Genomic DNA, 18,550 nt, shown 5'->3' on the forward strand with positions numbered 1-18,550 from the left:
TGCAGGGGCGCAGTGACGAGCCCGCAGCACCTGACGTGGCAGCTCCACCTACTGGTGGCGATCCCGAGCGCGGAGCGAGCGCAGCCTCCCAGCCGGCTCCCCCCCGCTCTGCTCTGCCCTGCGCTCCCAACAGCTCTGGGGAGGGAGTTCCTGCAGGCAAGGGGCAGAGCAGACCGACAAAACCACGCTGATTATTGAAAAACCCTTTAAAATATCTTTTTCTTAAAATAATTAAATTTAAAACCAGTTGTCTGTATACATTGAACAGAGCATTTGGTTTTAAATGTGCTGTTTCCTTTAAAATGCATGTGAAGGGAGGAATGAGTAAATAACAGAGCACAGACACTGACTGTCTCCCTAACTGGTGTGTGCAGAACTTGCTGATTGTCTTGATACTTTCTTATTCATTAAATACTACAATGTATTTTTGGCACCATGTTCATGTCTTTCAAGTGTGAAAAATGTACTATGCTTATGTAAAAAGCAAAGCTCAAGATCTTTCCCTTAGACAGGATTCCTCAGCACGTGCAGATTTTTATCTGCTTACCTAAGATTCCTCTGGCCATCCTCGGAAGAATTATTAGAGCAGTGGCTCCAGCACCGCCTGCTCCATGGACAGCAGTATTGAGTGAATAATGTCCCTCAGGCACCATACTGTTTTGTCCTGCCTGACAGTTTGAGGAGTATTGTGTCTGTGGAAAGTGAAGTGTAGAAATGCTGAGCAGTGTCAGCAAGTGTTTACAATATATTGGCTCACAGCCTTGGGGTAGAGGCCACTATGGATCCACCTAATTGAAAATCAAGCTACCAGCTTTGTTCAGTCATGTGGGATTTAATAAACAAACAAAATTCCACAAAACAAGAATAAATGAGTATAAGAAGCAATTAATATTTTGCTTTCTTGTAGCTCCTGTAGTTACTTTAAATGCCTTTTCTGTGCAGCTTAGAAACAGCCCCATTCTCTGTTCCTGGTCACACACTTGGTTTTGGAAGCAAAGACCCCATGGCAGCCAGCATGTATTTACCCTGATGGCACCTACCAAGTCACAACTGCACAAAGCAGTAGGAGTGGTGATAACTGCCTACAACTCATGTCCCATACCCCCCATATCAATAGATATCCCCTTTCAGTTAGCATTTATCCTAAAACATTTGTGTCAATTTGTGAGTAGTCCTTTTGATTTTAGTTACACTTGCTGTATGCTTGACAGACATAAACACCAAATTCCTGAATGTGGCAGGAGAAAACATTTTAAAGGGATAGATGTATTCTGTATGTGCAGAATAATCTCTGTATACTAAGTGAAAGAGATGTACCCTCACCTTCAAAATGTTTGGGTTTTGTAAACCTAGAGCACACAGGGACACTCCTGATCATACTGCTCACACAAATTCCTGTTTGTTTCAAAGAGACGTTGTGGGTGTGAACATATACCACAGTCTGATATGAAATTGAAAAGTAAAAAAATCTTCTCCCTTTTACTTTAATATTATAAACTTCCAGAGGTTAAGAAGGAATGTATTTTTAATTAAAAAGTGTTCATTGTCTCTACAGACAGCATAGATTTTGCTTTCACAGGATTATGTTTATTTAGCAAACCCACGAATGATGAGAAACTGGTGTCTACATTTTAAATTGCTTAGAAACATTTTTTTGCAAATATGCCATGTTTTGAAAATCAAACCAGTTCTTGAATAGGACTTTCATTTGCTTATATGCTGCATTTCTTTTATTTATCAGTTTTAATCTTAAAAAAATTTCTTAGAGGTCTTCGGACTTTACAAAGCCTTTACGTCACTGTCCAAAGGTAATCATCATCTAGTAACATCAGCGTTAAAGGGCAGTTATACATGCTGAATCTGTTTCTCCTGGAAAAATAAAGAAATTTGAATCTAAATAACAAACTATTTCAACTTTAAATAAGAAAAAATAAGAAACATAGTCCTTAATACTGGCTGTGCAATTCCAACAGAAACAGGTATACGAAAAACAGTTTTGAACCTGAGCTGGTTCAGAGATTTGATTTTCTGTTAAGTTTTATAAGACTGTATTCTCAGAATAGCTAATTTTTGTGAACTAATGTTCAACAAGGTGGTTAGAATAACATCAAATTACTAGACAATTCCCAGTCCTGCTTTTTTGTGGTAGTGTCCTTATATTTATTGCAATCTTCTGTGATATGCAGTTGGCACAATGACCATACTTAATGTATTTGTCTATACCAAGATAGTCTTCCCATAGGCGTAGATGTGCTATTAGAGAAATGTTATATCATTGATATACACAGTTCAATTATCAATCTTCACACTAAAAGAAAAATCCAGAAAATCTAAGTTGTGTTTGTAGAAATGCTCATGCCACAAAAAGTCATGGTAAATATTCATTTACAGAACCACAGAATGGTTGTGTTGGAAGGGACCTCTGGAGATCGTCTTGTCCAACCTCTCTGCTAAAGCAGGCTCACCTAGGGCAAGTTGCAGGATCACATACAGCTGGCTTTTGAGTATCTCCACAGCCTCTTTAGGCAATCTGTTCCAGTGCTCTATCACACTCAAAGTAAGGAAGTTCCTCTTCATGTTCAGGTGGAACTTCCTGTGTTTCAGTTTGTATTCACTGTCCCCTATTCTGTCACTGGGCACCATTGGAAGGAGTCCAGTCTCATCTTCTTGACATTTGTCCTTAAGATATTGTATGCATTGATAAGACCCCCTCTCGGTCATCTCTTCTCCAGGCTAACCAGGCCCAGATCATACATAGCTCGTGTACGGCCCATATTCTTCTTTAATCACATACAGAGTTTGAATCATGTCCTTAAGAACTTTAAAATCTATCAGTGGAACAACAGGGCACAAACAAATAGCTATACGCATTTATAATATAAATGCATCAAACCATCTATACAGAACAACTCCCCCCCCAAAACCACTGAATTTTTAAACATGAAAATATCATTTAAAAAAAATAAATAATCTATAAAATGGATATATGTGATGCATAGTTCTGTGGGGGGGGGGGAAGCTCGGAACAGGCAGCAACAGTTCTGGATACAAAAATGCTGCTAGCAAGAATTTTCTTGCTTCTTTCTAAGCCCATGGGATACTTTTCTCTCTCATGAAGAGATTAGCAGAAGTTCTGTAAACCATGAACACCTGCGACCTTGTAGAACTTTGTTTATCGTACAGTAGGAAAATATTTTGACAATGGAGGTTTTAGGATTTTAGCCAATCACCCCAAGGGGTGGCTGATCCTTTGTCCAATTAGACTATGAAGAAAAAAAGTCTATAAAAGAGTTTGTAAAATAATTAAATAAATCAATCTTGCTGCACAATTCCTTCCTGCTGGATCTTCTCTCCTCCTCCTCCCTACGGCTGCAGGATACAGTAATACATAGTATATATACAAAATCTCCTTCCTTTCCTCTGCCTCACTAGATCCCACTGCCAGATCTGAAAATCGGAAGTGGGCATTCAAAGACAACAACAAATAGGCTGCTTTGACAGAAGTAATTTACATAAAGTATTAATATTATGCATATTAATTTATAAAAGTAAAATATAATTCCAGACTGACACTTGTTTCAATTTAAATTATGTACAACTTTTAATGAATCATCACTAGAAGTTCAACTTAGAAACTACATTTTAAAATGTAGCTTAAAAATTTCTAAATAATCTGACATTTCTAAGCCTGACATTTCTAAATAATCTGTCTGGGAATCCTGCCCCAGGTGCAGTTTTGCTCTCCGTAAAGACTGAATAAATGAAAAGCTATCCAGTCACTTTTAAGTAAACAGCTGAAATACAAATGTTGAAATATCTTAGTTCCAAAGAGAAAAATAATTCTGAAGTGATAAATATGAATGAATACAGCCCTTGTATGGGGTTTCATACAGGCAAACCCTTCAGCTAACATGTAAGTTTTCAGCAATGCAGTCATCAGCTTGTTTTAACATCAAATATTTTATTTGATTAATACAATTATTTTTTGACAATAATTCTCTTTAGTAATTCTCAGGCACTTTTGTGAACCCTAACATGTACTTAAAAGCATCAAAACATAAGACAATATTATAACCATTCCTTCAACTACTTACCAATATTACCTTTGAAAGAGATCAAAAATGCAGTATTTAGCTAAGTGTAATGAACGTGACTTGAATTCAACACTGGCTGATATAAGTGTATAAATATACTTCTAGTTTCTCTCTTTTTTGTTTCTCCTTTTGTACCTAGTGTGCCAGATTAAAAAAAAAAAACAACACTTTTAATAAATTTTGTACTAGCTACTAATGCATATTTACAAGCCATGGACCTGATATAGTGGCTTTCCAACCAATAATCTGCACTTTTACTTGAGAATTTATTTTAACAGGCCATAGAGCATACTATCTGAAAAATTAGCTGCTTTAAGTTATTGCTAACATCATAATAAAGATATATGATCAGCAATCTGTACTTTAATGGTTATAGATTTTAATAATAGCAAAATTATTTTAACATTATGTTATTAAATAATAGTTAAACCCCTCCAACTCTTGTAGAAGAACCAATAAGAAGGCCATAGCAAATGGACTCAGTTGTCATAATTCCATTCATTCAGTAAAAAAGAACTAAAATTGTCACAAAGCATAAACCACCCCCAACCACCTTCCATATGTGCCTAAGTGCTTCCAAAATATTGACCTCAGGTAAACTCTTTCCTGTCATTCAGATGAACTACAATCACAATCATAAAATTATCATGAGCTGAACAAAATATACACAACAAACACAGAGATACCTTAAAATATTCACTTTATAAAGGCACATACTCTGTTCATATATTTAGAAAGAATAGGACTCTTGTGTATCTACATTTTGAAGAAATAAAATCATTGTATGAAACTGATGTCTAAGTTTAAGATAATTAGCAGCAGAAAATAATAGAACAACTGATCAATAAAATTTTTTTTCTTATGCCAGTGATCCTCAAGCTGAGGGGTGTCTAGACAGCACCCTGCTGGTCTTCAGGAGCTTCACACCCAACTTCACTTGGCATTGCTCACTACTTAGTGAGAGATTTAGTGAAGAGTTCCATAGGTTAACTGGAAAGATGTAGCTTTCCCATCATATATGTTCTAGATGTTTCTATCCTCTAGCATGTAGCAGGCTCTGCATCTGCTGCCACTGCAGAAATAGTTTACAGATTTCCGAGTGCTAGAAGCAACATTTCTTCTAATCTTGTTAATCTTGCTTGATAAGGTTTTTTTATTTTATGTCTATTTCAGCACAACACAGGAGAATCATAGAAGGCAACTAATTTATTAGGAAATATGTTTTTTTTCATGACATATGCCTCAAGAACTTACACAGATACAGGCAAACTTCTTACGAGGATTCTGAAAAATACTAGATATTTATGTGAGTAATAAAAGTTAGAACAGGGAACAGGCACTGACTAAGACAATAAGGGTTCAGTATCTAAGGCTTGCAATCTCCTTGGGTAACTTCCAGAACTTAATGTATGTATGTGTCTCAGTTCCTCTCCTATGAAATGGAGATAATTCCTGAAAACAGAAGGGGCTATAGGATAAATTAATTTTGTTAGTCAACCAAACTGTAGAGATCAAGAGTGAAGAAATATTTTATTATTCCTTGTAATGTCCAAAGAGGCCAGACAGGCCTAGGAAGCTATTATTTCAAGCACCATATGTTCACAGGACATGGACCATGTTCAAAAGAATTGACTATATATATATGACAAGACCAGTAAACAAAGATGAAATGAAAGCAATCGATTTCAGAGTGAACAAATACGATTTAAGGTAGGTAGATTTTAAGAGGTGGAGAAATGAATTAAATGGTACCTCAGCAACAAGTGCACTAGTGTGCTCTCAGAGCTAGTAACAAAATCTAATAATGTTCTCCCAGGACACCTATAAACAGAGAGATTGCATTCATATGTTTTCATTCCATTTATTGCTACTGAGTCATGTGGTTTAATTGGTCAGATGAAGGGTAATCATCACTCAGAGAGAGAGGAGGTTTTGTTAAGCAAACCTCAAGTTATGACTTATTTATTTGGTAGTCTTTAAAAGCTGGAATGCCTAGAATAATTGCTCTGTTTAATAACATATGTTTGCTAAGTTGACTTTGCTTTAGAAAGTTTCTCTGCGTCTCTTAGTACATGTAGCAGTTATCTGCACTAAAAAAAGTACCTTTATAACTAAACCATGAAAATATATTACACTGAGAGAGATGAAAAAAACATTTCAAACAATTGACTCTAGTATGTTAAAGAAAAATAATTTTACCTCGATCTGCTTTTGGCCAAGAATGATAAGGCTACAGAACAAGTAAAGTGTTTGCTGCACTGAATTGTGAAGTAAGCACAAGTTAATGTCTTAATGGTTCTACTATATGCATACAATGTCACAGAGAGCAAAGATGGAAGTGATATGTCCTTTCAAAAACCATTGTACTTATTCATTTTCAAATCTGTATCCACCATTGGTCATTAAAAGGGACTTCATTGTTAGCCTCAGGCAGAAAAGAAATTACTGGTTTTAAACTTTGAAAATACTATAAATGCGATATAAAATAGTACCTTCTTCAAAAGTAGCTACCAAGACCAAAGAGTTTCCATTGTGTAGAAAAATGTTCAGAAATCTTTTAAATTCCAAAGCTATTTGTTTTCAGGCAGAGGCAAAATCTGGCAGCCTGCACTGATAAACCTCAGATGCAAAGATTTTAGATCTGAAAGAAATGTAAGAAAATTCAAAGATTGTTAATGATTAGTAGTCACCAAAGCAGTTTCTCTTAAAGGAACAGGAACTGGGAAGAGAATATACTTCATATTTAGAATAACCTTAAAGTTCAGTTTCACTTCAATGAGTAATTTGCAAAGGTGACTCTCAGATGTTAAAGGCAAGAATAATAGGCTTTATGATTTCATAAGAACTAAACAAAGGCTAATAACTTTTGATTGAGATTAATTTATGTCTTTTAAAAAGACGACACATCAATGAACCTCTGTTCAATCTGCAGACCTGTCTTTTGTCTTAGCAATTTACAGATTTAGGTCCAGAGCTTGAGAGTTAAGAGATTTGTGGATTAAAAAAGATAAAAAGGAAAAGAAAGGGTTCCAAATACATGAAACAGCTATTTCTTTGAGGCATGTAACGACAGGAGTAAATAAGTGTCTGTTGGCCAGAATAGCTCCAAGCATTGCTCCTTAAGCTTAACATCCCATGCTCTGTGGAAACTGGAGTTTGACCTTTTGCTCCATCTCTTCTGGGCAAATGTTTTTGCATGATTTAATAGAATAGTTATTTTTTATGCAGATGACTGTTAGCCATGCTCTAAGAGGCAAAGAGAAATTTCTGGTAGAAACGAGCTCTATCAGCATGGTTGAATAAGCAGAAAAATTCTTCCAGCTATCCTAGTTTTAGGGCACTTAAAAAAAATCAGAAAATGAGATTTGTTCAATGGATATTTGTTTTCATTCCTATGAAGTTCCTGTAATTACTATTAAAATGATTAATAAAACCATGAATAAACCATGTTTGTAGGTGTTGTTAGACTTCAGGAGATTTAGAATCAGCTCTGAGAGATTTGCTAGGATCTCTCTGGATCTCTTCTGAAATTTTCATAGACAAACTCTTTACTTTCTCACAGACATGCAACTGTTTGAAAGTTTGTGCCACTGAAAAATCCAGATTTTATGGCAAAATAAAAACTTAGAAAACTCCTGTGGATCTCAGCAGTTAAGTCTATTGTCTTTTACTTACTGTGGCACTTTATTGTGGTATATGTGAGATCTCATCATACCTCATTTTAATTGTACTCTTCACGGAAGACACAGAAAATCAAATCTTATTTTGCCAATGAGCTTTACCACTAAGAAGTAATTGCCATGTACCTGCAGATTAAAGAGAGTGAGAGACTGTAGAAGGATAAGATTACAGAATAAATGTTTCTCTGAGTTTGTGTATTTTTTATAATGCAGCTGAAATTCATGTTTATTAACAGTACAACGTTAACTAAATTGCTACTCTACTGCTAAGAATTACATATTAGTACTATTACAAGTAATATTCATATAATCTCCAAATTTCTTGTAACAGTTTTATCTCATTTTTAGTATTACAGATTTCATTAATTCAAATGATTGTTACTTTTTCTTAGAAGTTCTTAGTTAATTTATGAAGTTTAATTAATAGTCAAAATTTTAATATTACATGTTCCAATGAAATTATAATTTTGCGAAAAATACATTAAATAAGTGACTTTAGAATTAGGCTTTAGAATATCAGCTTCAGCATTTTCGATCTCAAGTAGGCCTACATGCATTCATGATGCATTTCCATATTTATACAAAGTTGTCAAAGTTACTCCAAAGTATCTCGTGCTGCGTGCCCTCCTGGGGAGTGCGGGCACTGAGGAGCAGTGCCCGTGGAGCCAGGCCGCGCTCCAGCACCGCGGACAGCGCCCACTGCGGGTAACACTGGCGGCCCTTCGCAGGGAAGCCCCTTACAAGTATGGGTAGTATAAAGTAGTACTTCAAGGAAAAAATTCCTTAAAGTCAAACTAGAGTGCATTTTTTGGTGCCAAGGGAATTTCTCAGATGCTCAGTCCATGCTCACACAATAGGTGTTTTGACCTATTATTATCACTGCTTGCACTATTTTAGTATTTTGGTGTTCTTTCAGAGTACAAGATCCCATTGTAGGGCTTGAACAAGCATGAAAATGTATCATTTTCTTGGACACTCCAAGGCATTGGGATAACCGTGATGAATGGTTTAAGCTGACACAAATATCAGTCATTACTCAAACGGACAGTCTCTTCAGCTACTCCCTTGTGTTGACAACACTGATTATTGTGATCATGGATCACAAAAAGTTAGATCATGGATCCTAATTATAAATTCCACGGTTTTCATCTAGATCCATTCCTAGTTAGCTTTGCACTTTTTCCTCCCCCAGGCCCCATGTTTTGGTATGATTAAATTTTCCTCCACAGCTGAGAATTGCTGAGCCAACCCCGCATGCAGGTGGCTGCTAGCTGTGTGATGTGACAGAGCAGGTGTATGTGATAGAAATAGAAGATAAAAGTAGAAACAGCCAGCTATATAGCATTCCAGTATAAGGTATCCTTTAGTAACACTAAATCCAACACTGCTATTATGGGAATTGTGGCTAGAGACAACTGGGGTGAGGCAGTCAACTTGTATATTAGTCTTTTACAACTAATAGTACCCAGAATACCAAAGATCTGTTCTAAGATGCTATAAAATGCAGTAGGGCCTTGGATTAAAGTAAGTAAAACAGATCACCCTAAAACCCCTTTACTGAGCAATAATGTAATGTAGATGTAGTATGGATGTGGCCAGTATAGACCTGGCTACATCCAAGCATCCATTCCTTCTGTCTTACTTTTTTGTTTTGCCCCTCTGGCTTTCAATAAATATATAAATGTCATTTATGTTTTCCGGGATCAATAATCAAAGGGGAAAAAACCAGCACTCTTATTTTCTACTGTTCTGTAGTGGAGAGTTCTGAATAAAGAATGATTTCTTAATTTCTAAACAGAACATGCATTAGTACATAGTAAAATAAAGATATCAAGCAGAACCTTGACTTTTCTGCAATTACATGTATACTGATCTTTCAAATACATTCCTCATTGTAAAAAAATTAAAAAAATTAAAGAATCATGTTGTGTAGTTTAAATCTCAATCCAGTTGTCAGGAATTGGTAAGCACTGCTCAGTGTTCCCGTATTTAAAGCTGTGTACTCGAGGGTAACGCGGTGCACAAGCTGTGCGGGCAGGGTGTGCGGACTCCAGAGCGCTCGGTCCTGCCAGGAGGTGGAGCCAGCACGGAATCCGCTGCCGCTTCGTTTCCTCCCTCTCCGCTCTCCCCCCCTCCCTTTTTTTCCCCCACAACCAATTTTCTGATCGATGCTGGGATTCAAGGAGTGAATCTCAGAACAGGAAGCAGGCGAAGAGACTACAGAATACTGCAGAGGTTCCTTTGTTGCTTTTATGGGGAGGTTCTTTATTTCTTTCCTTTTTCATTTCAGTGAAATCAAGAGTTTACAAGCTTCTTTGCCCAGGAACCTGTACCTGCAGTAGAACGAGCGTCTCATCATCTATCTACAAGTGTATGGATATTTCTTATGCTATGATTTTTAATTCTCTTTTAATCAGGTAAGAAAACATTATATTTAATTAGAATGCTACAAACCAACAAATTCTAGCTGGTTTTTACCAAGATTCTTCTCTTGTGGTGCCACACCTAGTTTTCAATTAATATTAATAGAGCAAGAGGAGAGGAAATAATAGCCATCTTTGCCACTGCATGGATTTTTCATAGCCTTTAATTGGGTCTTAGCACAATAATGAAAAATGATGTTGCTCTTTGGAGCTTTCTGGTCCTATGTTTTTTAAGCTTGCATGTTTGCAGTAAGGATTTTGAGTTTGTGATTTTCATCTTAATTGTGGTAATATGTTGCTGTTGTTTTAAGGTGGTCATCCACAAGTGTTTTCTTTTTCTACTGGAGGCTATATTGGTGCTGTATTCAGAATACAAATTGGAGTGTGTTTTAAAGCACACAACTGCATCCCTGGGATTGCACAATTTTTATGCAGAGATATACTGTTGCTTCTTTATACCATTTTCAGTGTGAGGCTCTCTTTACTTCCTAAATTTGTCTTTTTTTTCTGGGGAGGCATAGGAGATTTATAGGATTCTCCCCTCCCTCATCTCCCAAAACAGCCTCTCCCTGATGGAAGACAGAATGGAGGACTTGTCTGTGACTAAACATGGTTTTGCACTGCTGCATATACCATATGAAATACATATGTTTTGTGAATTGTTTTATATATATAAGAATGGAATTTTTATTTTAAAACTTCATTCCATATTGCATGAGAGAGAAAAAATATTCCTTTCATTATTTTTTTTAGAAGCATGATACCCACTGGGAGAGACACAGCAGAATGACTCAGGAGGTGGGAAGCTCATGCAGCACCCCCTGACTCTTCTTTCAAACCTTCTGGCCTTTTTCCTTACCTTCTCTTAATTACACCAATAATGCTTTTAGTCGGGAAAAACAACATGGAAATGCATTGACTTACACAGTCATAGATCAGAGAAGGGGCTCAGTAACCAGTTTGTGAAAAAATAGAGAATGTGCAATCAGTTTTTTCCCTGTTGCTTTCTATTATAAGGTGGTAAGTGGCACTTCATCAAAATTTTCATGCACCTGCGTAAAGGTAAACTTTTTTCTTTTTGTGGTGATTAGTGAAGCAACAGAAAATTGCCTGTTGGGATTTGAATGCTAGATGCTGTGTTGGCTTTAGATGATTCCATAGATAGATACCTAGGAAACGCTGAGAAGGTTCATACACATTCTCGCCATCTCTGCAGGTTGCCTGCTTAGCTGGATTTTTCTGATCAATGTTTACAATATGTATATCTGGCTATGGCTCAGCCATTGCAATGTCTGAAGGTCTCTTCACTAGATGATAAAAATTCCTTCATTCTTGAACAGATCTGGAGAAACGATGAATGATCACGTCCAAATGATCTGCAATTTCCTCTGGTGATAAATGCATTAAATAAATGATGCTCTCATATGTCTATAGGCCCCACTTCAACAACAACAGGCATTTCAATGGGATGACTCACATTCTCAATGTTAGGCAAGTGGGTAAATACCTGGCTCTGTTCTCTTGATTTTTAGACTGCACCAATTTTCAGAGAAAAAATATTTGTAATCACAGAAATTTTGCAGTGTTCATAAAATGCAGTTAGTAGGTCAAATGAGCATGTAGCTTCAAAGACAATCTATAGATTAACTTTTATGTTTAAAAAAATAATAATACAATCAATTGAGCTATTATGGGCCTTAAAGGAAAATATTGAAGCAGAATTCTTACAGATTTTAAGTGTATTTATCGTGAACATTAGGTCTTGGGAAATAGAGGCACATAAATGGCTGTATCATGTAAAAGCATGATCCAGTTACCTTTCAGTAGGAATAAAGTTGGGTATTTCTCTAGGAGTTCAAGCAAAACTGGACCCTAAGAGAAAGCTGACCCTCCCTACCTTGTGTGAAACTTAAGTATAGGGGCTATTACAACCAAAATACTGAATTACTCTAATTGAAGTGTACTCTGTACTCATATAAGCATCAGATCTCAACAGCAGAGACCAGTGTACCCACCCTGCAGCAAGAGCAAGAGCCCAGCACCAGTTATGCTGCCAGTGCTGCTTCTTTGATTTCCTCACAGACCTTGATGAATGGATTTGTGTGGTCACTACCTGCAGCCCTGCTCCACCCCTGAGTAGCCCTAAAACTCTCCCACTAAAGCAATGGAGAGGACACTGAAATCTAACATAGTCTATCTGCTTGATTCATACCTGGTAGCAAGAAATGCAACTGTAATCCCCTGTTATGCATTCAGCTCTCGGCTGGAGCACGAAAATCTCAAGCAAGATTTTTACTGTGTTGCTTCCAACATTTTAAGGCCATAGACATGCTCCCACCAGCTTCTCCAAACCACAGTGTGTATCCTTTGCAGCTGCAGACCCTGGTCCTACACTCCCCCTGAGTGGAAGTGACCTCTCACCCATCAGAGCCCTCTTGTTCCTCCTTGCCCTTGGTCCCAGCTTGCCAAGCAGGCATCAGGAATCCCAGAGCCTCCTTTCTAGAGGCTTCCTGAAGTCACTCGAATAAATCCATTTCTTGTACCTTCTCTCATCTTGCAGACACCCATCAGTCTTAGAAATGCTGGGTTAGAAGACATTTCTGCCAATGGTCACCTGTATCTCCTGCTCCTCTGTTACTGTCTCTGAAAGACAAATAATGTACCTCCATTTCCCAGAGGTGGTAATGAGGAGAGGCAAATGATGCTGTGAATTACTAAATGCCTTTAGGATTAAAGAAAAAAAAAGATGAGGAAATTAATCATTCTGTACTCAATGCATGCTTGTGAGGATATGCTGTAAGGAAGGTTTGGGACCAAAATGCTGACAGAGGACAATTTAAAGAAACATTGAGTAACTATATTCATGCTATTCAGTTCAAATTCCAAGTTTGCAACTTCTCTTATTTTTGCTTCTGAACCTACTATTGTTCCTTTTCCAACCCCTACCTCCAACTGAAGTTAGGCTGCTTCCTCTTTCTGCCTCTGAATCTTTTGGGACCAGCAGAAGGGCTTTGCTTCCACTCCTGCTTTCAGTGTTGAGTGCCTCAGCAGCTCTGAGTATTAACTGCACTGAAGGGGCTGCTAATGTAGAAACACAGCCAACATATGGCAGCTCTCTAAGTATTTATTACAAGCTGCTAAGAAGCTTTTTCTGAGCATATCTAGAAATTATTTTAGAGAAGTGTTGAATGGCCAGATTTCAATAAATTTAAACAGGAGCAACAAGATTCAAACTCATATACTGCCTGAGCAGCCTACTTGACACAATCCAGAGTAAATAGATTGTAGCAAAAAAAAATTGTCTCAAAAAAACTGGCTGGAAATGCATTTTAATGCTGCAGTTATTACCACCCTGCTTATTAAATAAACACAAACGCAGTTTTTAATCTTCCTATTAAAAAACACATCAACATAGATTCATCATTCTTGCCCATCATTTTTTAAACTTGTAGATTAGGAAAATAATACTTTCAAACTTTTTCCAATAAGCAGACTAGAAATGTACTTTTTCTATTAAATGGTGAAGTTTTTGTTGTTATAAGCATTCAAACTGAAAGGACATATGAATCTGCATTGTGAAGTTAATATTTTCTTTCTAATTCAATTGAAAGAAATATCTCACCATTTATAGTTCCATTAAAGAAATAAATCCAGTCTCAACAATTTTATTGGGCAATGCTGAATGCGTTATTAGGAGATTCACATGATGGAAACTATTATGCAAACAAAACTCTGTCAGGTTGTTCATACTATATGGAAAAAATTTAAAAAATCAAAATATCAGCAATAACTTATTTTTATGTCTCTCAAGCTGAAGTTCAGTAATTGTTCTATGTAAAGTTCTCTAAGGCTTTGTGTAATTGTGATCCTACTTGCTGCTTGATTCTTTGCTTGGTTTCCCTTAAACATGCTGATTTTGGCCAGATGAATCGTTCTAGCTAATGCTAGTTGGTTCTCACCATCTTTCTGGAGATCCTCACAGGTAGTTGCCATTATGCATTAAAAATGCAAACTACACCAAGAGGCTCATGTTCAATAAGATAATGATTGCCCCATGTGGGGCATAGCTACCTCACCTGCACAAACTGATAACATACAGCATGAGCGGGCACATATTTAAAAATTATGAACGTCCAGGTTTTAAACATACAGCAAGCGTTCTTTTGATGTGGCCTTGTCGTGGTTTTATGCCATATGGTGCTGATCGTCTGGTCTTAAATGGAGTTGTAATGTACAGCTTTTGAGTAATTCAGATGTCAAACGACCCACTCTAGCCAAAATATTGGGTACCATTCAACACTGCAGCAAAATGAAGGATGGCAGCAGGTTCAGCCAGCCTTTAGCTTAGCACTTTGGTTTCAAAGGCAGCATTGGTGCTGTATGGAACTGTACAAGCCTACCTGATTATTTTGGCCTGCTACCTTATGACTCCATAGCTTTCTGGACACTGATACTGAGTTAACTTAATTAAGGCTACAACATTTTCCCATCTACTGCTGTCATTTCTTTCACAGCAGGGTGAGTGTTGCTTTAGTTGAATTACTAGCAGGCTTTCAGAGTGGGGCAGAAACAGTCCTCCTATCTAAATGGGTGTTAATTATACATTATTTTTTTCTATACCATCTTCACCATGTCTCACTATCCTCAGTGTAACTGCAAAATCCTCCACAGAATTTGACCCCAATGTAGTTTTGTTTGATGATAAATGTAAATGACTCACTCTGAAATTAGGAGTCTGACTCAAGTTCTCTAAAGCAATACACTCTGTTCTAGACTCACCCATTTGTCTCAGCAGGATAACAGATATAGTAGGAGCTGGATTCCATACATGTATACAAAATGGAGACAGATACATGCAAAAAAAATTGACAGTCTGTGATCTCAAGAAAAATAGCAGTCGGAGTTTAATTAATCATAAACTGCATGGAGCAAGGTTAGAAACAAATGTCCTTTGCCTAGACACTGGGATCTGAATTTGCTGTTTAAAAATGAATTCCATAAACAGGTGCCAGCACCTGAGTATCTAAACAAACCATGTGCTTATAGGCAAGTGTATGGAAAATTTCTAAACAAATACTACAATGAAACAAGAACTCTGCCTAGGATAGTTGAAATTTGACAGCCTATATCTAAGTATGCTCATTGTATTTTGTGCATTAGTAAATATTTGTACCAACGGCAAACCAGTGGAAAATCCTACTTTTTGGGCTACAAGGCAAGCTTTGTTAGATAAGTCTTCCCTCCTGGAAGGCTCTGGCAAAGTTATTTTAACTGGCACTGCAGCACGCAAGGTCGTATCCCAAGAGTTTAACAGGTGTATTTGTAGAGTGTGTGAGCTCCATGTGTTTTCTCTTTGCTGAAAGTCAATAATGCAACCATGGAAACTAAAAGATAAGTACTGACACCAGGCAGGATGAAAAAATCTTCCATCTGTAGTTGTGTTAACCTGAAAGCAGACATGGGGCAAACACTGCACGATTGTTTGCAGATTGAGACTTCAGTGATGGCTGCACTAACACCTTGTGCAAATGCATTCACACAGGTTAGATTTTTCAGTGCAGAGGCTGGTTTCCATTTTATAAAATGAGAAGCACCACGAAAGTGCTGACAGTAAACAGCCTCCCAAGCACCACGATAATACTACTGAAAAGTTCTCCTAGTGAAGAAATGAAAATATGCTTTGAAAGTACTGGGGAGCAGGTTGAGCTTTACTTTCCTTTAGCTTCTGGAAAATACTAATAGATGAAATGGAAAGCACAGAATTTTACTCTCAGAAGCAATGGGAAGATGGAAATCTTTAAAGTTATTAAGGAAGTCAATTTGATTAGAAAGAAATAGACTGTAAATGTTACTGGGCCACACTTATAAGCGTTACTTTTCAATAGAATAACATTTTACATCATGCAAACAGTTTACTTTTGTAGTTATGTTGGCTAAACATATGCAATAGTAAGAACATTATCAAGACTTATTGTTTCAATTTTTTTTATGGTATTTTCAGTTAGAGTTAACATTTAAAGTGCTTCACAGACTTAACATTTGTGACTGTAAAAAGATATTTGTGCTTTCGCCAGCGTAAGATTTTATGAATAACATGATCTTTGATCTAAAGCAAAGCTTTGGCCCTCTAAGCCAAGCCAAAGGCAGGTTACTCTCACAGAGAGAAATCTGGTACTTTACTCCACTAGTATCCTTCAGGGGAAAAAAAAATGAACATAAGCCTCACAGGATGATGATGATGATGACCTTTAATGTTGTATGAGACACTTGGGTGTTATTACTCATGCTGATATCTTGCTCTGTGGAGTGGCAGGGGCTGGGAACTCTGGAGAAGTGTTCTCCACTGCTGGGAAAGGGATTATATAGCTTTTCTCAGTATTGACCTCACTTCCAAATTAGTTCATGGATTCACACATTCTGAAAATAATCTGTCCTTAGTGAGAAAGATGAAGGATATGATGCAGAAATGGAGTGAGCTGGTGAGATGGTATAAATATTGTGAGGATGGGGAAACAGCTCTGGAATTGTGATAAGAAGAGGAAATATCATCTGGGAATCTAGACAAGAGGGACTGATGGGCAAGAAGCAGTCAAATGTAGGGTGGGGGAAAGAGAAATTTTAGAAAGGTAAATTGAGTTTATATGAAAAAAGTAGAATACATTATAAAGGAAATACTGATTTGTGTATCCATGTTTCTGTATGGAAATAAGCAGTGTGGTGTGCACAGCTCCAGTGGGAAAACCTCCTTGCTGTGGTACAGCTCCAAGTTGCAGGTGATGCTGTGAGCAAGGAAGGCTTCTACGAACTCTTTGGGGAGCTCCTGTATTCCCTCTAATCAGAACCTGTTTTGCTGGCTCAAACATAGCAGGAAAGGAAAAACTCTCCTGAGGAAGTTTTTAATATCTGCTCTGTTGTTTTATTCACACGTACCAATAAATGCAAATGGAATATATTAATAAAAACCTGTACACTTAGGAAATTATTTTGAACTAGAAAAAAATTATGCAACTCCACTGAACAAATTTCAGTTCCAAACAGTCCAGTTACAATTGGCTGCAGTTGTGTTTTAGCTTAGGATTTTGTAGATTGTCCTCAGCAATCCTTCTTTTCCCCATAGTTGTAAAATACTATAATGAACAAGCCTCCACTCCTTTTTTTTTTTTTTAAGTTACCTTGAAACTGAATCTGCATTTTTAAAGAAAGTGGCTGAACTTTAGAGCTGTTAATTGTTTTCTTCCTCTTATGAAAACAATCAGGAGCTCTAAAAAATTAGTTTGGGGCAGATACATGATGTAAGTATTCAGCTTTCCATTTCTGGCACATTTCTATACTTCTGTGCCACTTCTTTTTTTCTTAACATCACTACCCAGGAAAGTGATGTCCAAGTATGAAACAAGGCACCCATGTTATTGCAATAATACTTTGCCATAAGATAACTTACTAAGGTTTTCTCATTAATTTGGTGTGTTCCAGCTGAGACTCATTTTAAATCAGGGGACTGGTATAATCCACACTGTGCAGAATGTCAGAATAAACACTCATAACCATCTCCTCTCATCCTACACTTATGAATGTGCATTGCTCCCTCAGGCCTTTCAAGTTTCTTGATGGAATAGTGATACTACCTTCCTGCTCTTACTTAAGCACATGTGTCAGCCACAAGCACTTTGTCCCTCAGGATAAATTGATCCATAAAGATGTTTTTATAGTGTTCAGAATACTCTCGGTTTATGTCTTGATATGACAGTTAGGTTTTTAGGACACTATAAAAAGCAAACAGAAATTGGGCCTGGCAAACTGTTTCAGGATTTTTTTAATGGCATTTCTATTTAATTGTGGGCCAATTAACTACTCTGTTTCCTTTCAGATAAAAAAAAAAAAATCTTCTCAATTTAATAGAGACTTGTTTAATGCTTTCTAATGTTATGTATCTGACTGAGCTTTTCATTACCCAGGGAAACAAATGTGCTGGTCAGGTCACCAGGGAGTAGCGATGATATCTGCTCTCTTCCTTTGTGTGGGACGTTGAGGGGAGGAAGATGCAGCTCTAAAGTTTTCTAAGAGTTCCTGTACAATGATCTGGGAAATCCTATATAACCATTTGGCTGTGTTCTGCACAAATCACCAACCATATTACTCATCATAGGATCTAATTTCATGCTGTTTGGTTTAATTTCTCCCTTTTGGTTGCCAAGTTTTGAATATACATCCAGCCTTATGTATCTCCCACTGGTGACATCTTCATTTAAAATACATATAGTTACTCAGCTGTAGACATGCCTGTAGTGTGAAGCTCTGGACAGTTGGCAGAACTTGAACTCATAATAACTATTAAAATTACAGTAATTAATAT

At 37.1% G+C, this 18,550-nt stretch overlaps 1 protein-coding gene across 4 annotated transcripts in view; it reads left to right on the plus strand.

Moving 5' to 3' along the window:
• The first annotated feature begins 9,883 nt into the window (after positions 1 to 9,883).
• SCN2A (sodium voltage-gated channel alpha subunit 2) overlaps positions 9,884 to 18,550 on the plus strand; it is a 76,319-nt gene continuing 67,652 nt past the window's right edge. For 3 of the 4 annotated variants that reach the window (XM_010406859.4, XM_010406862.4, XM_010406861.4), the window contains exon 1: positions 9,884 to 10,191. The gene's annotated coding sequence lies outside the window, so the exon portion shown is untranslated. The remainder of the gene's footprint in view (positions 10,192 to 18,550) is intronic. The other variant, XM_010406858.4, reaches the window with a different exon arrangement.

The sequence above is a fragment of the Corvus cornix genome, chromosome 7 (assembly GCF_000738735.6).
Source record: "Corvus cornix cornix isolate S_Up_H32 chromosome 7, ASM73873v5, whole genome shotgun sequence".
Classification (NCBI taxonomy): domain Eukaryota; kingdom Metazoa; phylum Chordata; class Aves; order Passeriformes; family Corvidae; genus Corvus; species Corvus cornix.